Source organism: Cygnus olor, chromosome Z, assembly GCF_009769625.2.
Source record: "Cygnus olor isolate bCygOlo1 chromosome Z, bCygOlo1.pri.v2, whole genome shotgun sequence".
Taxonomy (NCBI): Eukaryota; Metazoa; Chordata; class Aves; order Anseriformes; family Anatidae; genus Cygnus; species Cygnus olor.
Window position 1 is genome coordinate 62,191,479 of NC_049198.1, and position 9,018 is coordinate 62,200,496.

The following is a 9,018-nucleotide window of genomic DNA, read 5'->3' on the forward strand; positions in this document are numbered from 1 at the left end:
CAGTCTCTGAGTTTGTTTTCTTACCAGTTCCACGCCTACTCTATATTAGGTTGCATATACTGTTCCATTAGCTTCCTTTTGAAAATGTCATAAAGGATGAATGTTCAAGAAATACTTAAAGACTATTTCCTCACTAAGTAATATTGTAAGAAAATGGCTAAGTGTAGTAAGGGAATAATAACCACCAGAGTGCTTAGAATTAGAGTAGGTGAACTTTAGAGATTTGATTTTTTTCCATTTAGAAAATATTAAACTAGGAATAATGTGCTATTGCATAGTGCCTACGCTTGCATCGCTTGCATGCAGCAGTAAAGCACTGCAGTGAATCATCCTTCCCCCAAAAAATTACAAAACACAAATATTTACAGAATCTTTGTATTTGACACATGTACCCACTCATCCAGTTAGCCAAATGAACATTAGACTTCAGCTCATGATGACTGTTCTGTGAACATATGCCATCTTTCCGTCTGAGTATTTAACTGCATATTCTACATAAATAAATAAATAAATTTGTTCTGGCATCTTTGTTTTATTCTTTGCTAGTGTGTGGTCAGTGTTTTTCATTTACCAGAAGCAAATAATTTTTACTTATGTGAAAAAGACAGGTTCAGTAATAACAAGTTAGATATTTAAGTTGCTACTGGGGTAGTGACAAATACCAACCTCAATCAATTAATGCAATGGGAATTTCTGCTCTCTAGTTCGTCTAATGTTGCGGTAGATTAAAGAAGTTCTAGAAGTGTTAGCAGGCTATTTTCTCTTTGCCCTAATGGTAAAATAATGTAGAAGAATAGATGTAGAAGAATAGCTTTTTTTTTTCTTTTTTTCTTTTTTTTTTAAATCTTCAAAAATGCTTATGGCAGCTGAGAACTGAGTGAGAAACACTGGTTACTGTGATATACGTTCATCATTTATCTGCTGTCATGATTGTCCTCTACTGCTTATGCTTTACAAGAGACAAGATGCGTTCCAGCAAAGATTTGTTTTTGTTTTGGCACTAACAGCCTTCAATCCTAACCTGACCCTTGTAACTTGATGAGAAATACACAGCAGCCCCTGAGATATCTTGATTTACTTTGGGCTTCATTTGTCACTGCCTCCCAAAGTTGGTAAGAAGTCATGCTGAAAACAAATGCAAGGATGTTGTCAGCAAGTAGAAAACCTGAGGCACTTCTTGCCAAAGTAGAAGATATCCATCTCAAAAGCTCCAGAATTGTTGGAGGTAGGTCAGTATTTGGAAGAGGTGCCATATCTGCTTGCCTGAAGCTCACCCTTCTGCATGCATCTGCTTATTGTTCCTGTAGAAGAGACAAGTATAGTCGTTATTACGTTAAGGAGGGCTAAGAGTTCACATAAGTGCAGCCTAAATGCTGAGTAGTTATTTGTTCATCGACAGCTCGGTAAAATTTTGGGACCATATAACTACATGCCCTTTGTCCACAACTAAAGCTGTTTCATGCATTCCTATAAATACAGAGCTGTCTCAACCTGCTTTCCTACTTTCAGAGAAGGCGAAAAAATCTTGTTAGGTCTGCAGTTGGTACCAGATGAGGTTTAAACTTTTGTAGTAATTTATTAAACAATTTTAACACACTTTATGAGGGGTGAATTGTTACAAGATTTGTGAGGGCAAATCAATAATACAAGCATCCCTCCCTCCCCCCCCCCCCCGCCTTTATTTTTTTAAATATTCTCTATTCTGTTTTGGGCTTTCGGTTAAAGAGGTAGGAGCAGTAGAAGTAGTAAATCTGATTAAAGATTCATATGCAATTTTAGCTGCTAAGTGACATTCAGAGCAATTCATTTCAGGGGATATTATTTGACCCCTTTTTTCAGAGCTACCTGTTTATATTGATGTATTGAGTTATCTTTCAGCCAAAACTACAAAATACAAGAGTTCCTAGAAAAACAAAACAGTAAGAGGGGCTGGAGGCTGGAGCTCCTGGAGAAGAGGCAGTATGCAGTCCTTGTTGGTGCCACCCCTGTGTGGAACATCTAAAGGTAACATATGGAAATCCCCCTGTCCAGAGAATAGGTTTCTTGTACCTATTATGTGATTTTTCTTAATGGATTCTGGATTCCAAGTTTCTTCAACTGCGCAGTCCCTTACCATTTCCCTTCCTCGCCTGGAAGATAAGGTTAGAGGCAATTCTCTTTTTCTACAGCTAGTACTGCATCAGAAACTGCTCAGAAAGGCCTCCTAACTCTTACCATCACTTTTTCACCAGAAGAGAATTTAACTTTACCATTTATTTTTATCTAATTTCTCAAGGGAAAAATTTAATCAAGAGAGAACATTAGGGTCAGAACCAAAATTAAAAACAGTTTCAGGAAAAATAAAAAACAAACAATCCATTTGCAAGTGTTAGGGTTCTTTTAGGGGAGAAAGAAATAGCCTGCTGAAAGCACACAATTTATTAAAAAATTAATTCAATCAGAGCTGCATCTCAGCATATGTTTTTCAGCCAGACGTACTATCTCCATCTAGTGTAGGACTTAGATGAGGGCTCAGAATAGTTTTGTGTTATCACTTGGTAAGTGAGGAGATTTTGTACTGTCTTATTCTTTCAGAGAAAGATATTTCTGTGGCTAATCTCTGTTTGGAAGATTTGAGGAGGAAGCACTGAAGAATTCGAATGAAGAAGAAGTTTTTATATATGAGAACCTTATGGGCAATCATGACAAAAGCCTGAAGGTATAGAAAATGGCAGCATGGAAGAAAAGGAGTGACATACAACAAAAACAGGTCACCTCCCAGCTGAGCACCATAAACATAAACCTTGGCAGCACTGTACTGTTCTGCCAAGTCATAAGCCTTTGCAAAGGAAGCTTGTTGTCCTCTTGCTTGGCACAAAACACAGGCTGCAGTGCTCACACACAGCAGCCAGCTCCCATGCTGTGGGATCACAGGGCTGGTGGCCTTGCTGTATCCTCAGGTGGCAGAGAGTTTTCAGTTGTTACCATAGAAGCAAAACCAGGTTTTACTTGCTACGAGATTTCTCTGAAAGAAGGTCTACACTGTTAAAGCATTAAGCTAAGCTGCCGGCTAATTCATCCATTTACAAAATATGCATAAAAAAACAAGGGCACAATTGCAAACAGTTCTTTGGACTGGATAAGAAATGCTGCTAGGGACAACGTATTTTGTTGTGTGTTCTCAGGAGTGAAAAGCTTTTGAAGCCATTGCTAGGGCAATTGCTAAGAGGGTCCTCAAAGAGCTTGTGGGGCACTAGGTTTACAGGTCCCAGTAGTTCCTCAGAAAGAGGTGTTGCCTCTGCTCTTACATAGATATTCACTACATTAAAATAGTTTGCCCCTCTCAGCTTGCAGTGTGTGGGTGACCTGAGATATTTCACTCTGATTTAAAAGTAGAAATTAAGAAAAGAGAAGTCTGCCCTCTGACATTACTGCTGGAATTTTAAGAATTCACATATCCAACTTGTTCCAAAAACCTGCATTTCAGTTGTTCACCAGCGTTTTCATATATATGTAGGGTACAGTTCAGCCATCTTAACTTTAGCTGGCTAAAATGCAAGAGTCTACTCGAAGTAGATTATAGGAAGAGGGAGTCAAAGGGAAAGATGATTCCTCTGCAATCCTACCTGTCTGAAAGTGCTGTGCAGGGGTGAATTACATGATGAGTGCCTATTTCCATTGCCTAGAGGATGATTATACAAACGCATAGATAGATGCTTAACTTCAGGACAACTGCAGTTAGGTGAGAAAATCTCATTCAGCAAAGTATATGCATGTATCCTCAATTATAAACCCTCCAAGTTATTGAGCCTTAATCTTAAGTGTGCCTTGTTGGCTTACTGTGGTGTTTATAATCAAAAATTATGAACTGACTGTAGAATTAACCTGACTCAAAATACTATTAATAATACTCAGTCCAAAATTAGCCTGAGAAAAAATGAATTCCACTCCAGACATGCTGGCTCATATACTACTGCTGCTTAAAAACAAACAAACAAAAACAAAATAATAAAAACAGTCACACATACACACACAAAACAAAACAAACAAAACCCCACACAAATAATAACAACAACAACAACAACAAAGAAATAGACAAAAAAAGTCCAGGTCCCTAGAATTAGAGAGAATAATTAAAAAACAAAACAAAATAAAACACTCAGACTTTAAGATGTCCTTGAAAATGTTTGCTTTTACATGGATTAAGAGAACTAGGCACAGAAATGGTTATTCCAAATGTCTAGTCATTTTTTTCAGAGCATAATCTCCAACCGACTGATTTTTTCCCCCCCCACTTTGTGAACATATAAGATAAGAGCAAGTGAAAGTAATTTTTCATTGAAAATTGCACAATGAGTATGCATGCACCAGTATTTGCTTTATTTCAAAGTTCCACAGCCCAAATGCAGCTGCAATTTGCATCATTTACAATTTTGCTGTAAACTGACTTGGGGCATCTGTCTACATTATAGCCAGACCAGGCAAAAGATAAGTAGGAAAAATGAAAAACTTCTAATATAATTGATTTCCACCAAGTAGCACTGTCTCTGGCTGTTATAACAATTAGTTTATCAATTTAATGTTGATTACGACTTTCCCCCAAAGTAACAGGGAAGCTTGTAAACGTCTAGTGAACAGCATGCAAAAGAAAGACCTGGCGCTGTAGCCACAAGAGCATTAATACATATATATTTAATTTTCTGTAAGTTACTTTCAGACACATTATGCAAAAATCTATTTTACAACATTGTCCTTCTTTGACAAATTTTATTTCAGTGTGCTCTGGCTAAATTTATCCTATGGAGGAGTAAGTATGGGCTTGGAAAAGCTTTTTTCTTCAAGTCTGTGTTTCATAAGATAACAAGTGCCAAGCATAGATAGAGAGAAAAAGGACGCATCTCTCAAGAGCATTGAAAAAGCAACTAATATACTGCCTAAATAAATAAATAATCACATTTGCAAATTTCTTATTAAGAAAACTCTTTCTAGAGCTCAGAGAAGTCCATAGAGGAACATGCAGTCTTAAGATAGTGAGGAATCCACTGATAAAGAAATGGAAGCTTCGGAGACAAACTGTTGAGAATCACTTGACGTCTTAGGAAGCATTTTAAAGTACTTGACCTGCATAAGCTAGAAATTTATCTACAGAACAGTGCATGCAGTTTTCTGGTCCTCTGTTTATCTAGCTTATATGTTGTGTTTTAGACTGTAATTTATTTCCCTTGATTAACCTGCTGTTATGTATGCCAAAAAACAGGGCTTCAAACACCCCATTTCAATGTTATAGATTATACAGTATGATTCTGCCATAAGGTTAACTAGTAAAATCACTTAACCTGTTCGAGACAAATTTAATAAGTTAAAATGATATTAATAAAATTCTGTATGAGCATGTCAAAGTGGCATAATTCTGTAAAATGGTATAATTCTGTAAAATTTCTTAGTGCATAACAAAAAGTTTATTTTTCCTGAAGATCACTAAGTTCTCTTTCTGTGTCTGCTACCATACTGACACATTAATATAATGATAATGGAGTGATATCTCAGTTCCTCTTTCTTGTTTGCAGTTCTACCAATTAAAATAGAAGAAGGAAGAGTAACCCCCCACTTCCTGCCTGAAGATAAGACAATAGGCCATTAATAGCTGACAAGCTGACTTATCCAGAACAACAAACACAACAGTTCTGTGGAATTATTTCAAGATATTTGTGCTCTTTGAATTATTTGGAATAATTTCCTCCAACAAACATGCCCACCTTTCTCTTCATAAATCAGTCCAGTGTCTCCAAAATGTGTGTTACACTGAAGCATTTGTTTCCACAAGGAGCTCAGATCTGTGAAAGAGGTCGCTGCCAGCAGTGGCCAGATGAATGGCCAAAGCAGTAGGATGCAGCTGCAGGCAGCTAAAGGCACAGGCAGGTAGCAGGACCTGTTGTGTGCAGAACAGGTCACTGAGCTCTGCCCAAGCATCCAGCCTGGTTCCCTCTGTGGTAGCAGAGGAAATTATTGTGCTCTGTTTTTTGTTGCCCTGTCTCCTATTGCTAAGTCTGTTCCTTCACTCGTCCTCCAACAGATCAGCCAAGAAGAGCAATCAGAAGTGGTGACTTTGCCAGCCCCAGCAGAACCCAGCTGAGTTCAGTTCAGTCTGAACTGGTGAGGCTGATTTCATCCCAGGTGGTCTGGAAAGAGCCCCCTCATTCTTAGTGACAGAAATGCAGGACTAAAAATACTAAAAAGATTCTGCATGACAAATAAGTAGTGAAGAGAACATGTGAGAAGTGGTGAAGAAAACATGATGATTTTGGTTCAGAAATAGTTCAGAATTAATATTGACATACAGAGAATATTTATTTTGTTATACCCAATGATTGAGCAATTATTTAGCTGCAGTACTCAGCAGCACATACATAAAAGTTGTGCATACAAGCCCCTGATTCACACAGACATGTAGTTAGAAGGGCAACTACAAATTCTTACCTCACAGCCCCAGGATCGTTCAGGACTTCCTGAAAGCAACCACTGCTGTGCTATCAATTGGCACCTGCTGAGCAGCTGCCTGCCTCTGTCAAGTGAAAAATCCACCTGGGGGTCTCAGCAAGGTACCAGAGTCATCAGCTGCCTCATCCATGCTGTCCAGAGCAGAGGAAGCCCAGTGCCTCCCCAGATGGCAGCAGTGGAGCCTTGAAACAGGAGGGGATAGAGCACAGCCTATGCAGTGACAGGGCAGGGTCTGCCCTGGAGGAGAGGCTGCTGATGCCTGCAGCTGTGGGTGGCCAGGAACACACTCCGGCTCTGCACACATACTGGCAACCACAGCTGTGGCTACCATTTGCTCATCTTGTGACCCTGAGACCTGCCCCAGTGTTTGCTGTTGCTGAGCCACTGCATGTGACAGATGAACTTCCATATCCTCCTAGTCCAGGGAGGACTGAAAAACTGTGCTAGCACACCCTCTGCCCACTCCCCTGTACTTGTGGATACAACTGGAACACTCAGGAGGTGCCTTGAAAGCTGGCAGTGAGAACATGACCAGGTAGGTAAAGGTACAGTCATTTAATTAATTTTATCACGTTCCCTGAGACAATGTGCTTTTTAGGGTAGAATTATGAGTATATGGTATATCTTCATCTTTCAGTATGATCTCAGCAATTTATGCATACTGAAACGAGATCACGATGAGTGTAACCCCTTTGAATACTGCATGGAATACATTTCTTTAATTTTTTTTTTTTTCCCCAGAGGCTTATACATTTTGACCTAAGCCTTTTAACGCTTAGAGGAAATGAAAGTCTTCTCTGAGGTTCTGATGGATGAAAAACTTAAACACTGACATAGTGCTGCTTGTTAGATCCAAGCATTAGAATATCCAAATGAAATCAAATTGAAAACATTAGTGGATTTGTAATTATGACTTCAGTATGACAGGAATGCATTGTGGGTTTTCTGGTTTGGAGAGAAAATGTTATTTAGAAGATATTTCTCTTAAAAAAATCATGAACATAAACCATCAGCCTTAGGAAATTCCTATACTGTTATTTAACCAGAAGTATTAAAAAATGAAGCAAAAGCTATTTTGGACCAGTGAGCTTTTTGTTCTCTTGTAACAGTTCCAAGCTATCTCCAAGAACGTATTTCTCTCTGCTAAGTCTGTATGTTGACATGGAACCTATTATTTTAGATGAGCATGTTACTTCTGGAAAAAATCATCAGTCTCAGTCAAAGGATTTTGTATTTTTTCTTCCTCAAAGAAAAACAATGCATTAGATTTCATTTTCACAGAGACTTATGTCAAAGCTAGCATAAGCAGCATGATGCTTTATGAATTCAGTAAATTAAGAGACTTCCTTTTCTAACATAGGTATTTAAACCACACTTGGAAACACAGATTATACCCAGAATAATTTAGGGTTACCACTCATACCCTTATATTCCATAGATGTATTCTTGGACCTTGTTTTAAAATTTATGTTCTGAAATATTTCTTGTCTTCTGAGATTACGGAGTATTTTGTGTTACATGTGGAGCTACATAAACTCCCTCTGGTGGCTAACTTCAAATCTAGACTATCCAATGATCATCACTTTTCTAGGCTTATTAAGTGGCTGTACTGGTAAAGAACTAGACTTTGTGTGTCAGAACTTACCGTGCAAATAATGTCACTGGAGCCTGTCTTCACACTTCTTTATAAAACAGATACCACATTCAGTCACAAAAGCCATGGCAATGTACACCAGAAAAGCATCATAAAACTGTGCACTGGTTAGCCAGATAAAAAGCGTTCCATGCATTGCCCAGTCAAGAAGATAAGGAATACACTAAAGACTAAAAAAATAAGAAATGGCTTGCAATATGGAAAATGGTAATCTGCTAGATCAAAGCCATTGCACACCATTGGCTGGCAACCCTAAATATTTTGCTGAGTTTAGGAAACAAACAAATTTCATTTCATAGTTTTGAGTAATTATTATAATATGCATTATAAAAGACACATCAGCTTCCCTGAGAAGCTATCTGAAACTGACAGGAAGTGGCTACACCTTACTATCTCAACCATCTACCATGACAGGGAGTCAAAAAGCCATATCAAGAAGGAATAGATAATGCTTCACATACAAAATGAAGTGATCCTGCAAACTGATACCACAGTTATTTATTGTGATTCATCCCTTCAATCCATGATTTAGTTGGCGAAACAGAATCGCACTTATTAAATCTGTAGATGGTCTACAAAATTTGTAGTTAAGTGGGAGGAGTTAAAAGAAGATTTCAAATAAAATTTCTAATTTTCTAAAATTGAGAATTAACAAACTTGAGAATTGCCTATTACAATTTCAAAAAATTGAAGAACTCACTGAGAGCAGCCCTGCAGAGAAGGACCTGGGGGTTCTGGTGTACAAAAAGCTCAACATGAGCCAGCAGTGTGTGCTTGTAGCCCAGAAGGCCAACTGTGTCCTGGGCTGCATCAACAGAGGGATGGGCAGCAGGTCAAGGGAGGGGATTGTGCCCCTCTGCTCTGCCCTTGTGAGGCCCCACCTGGAG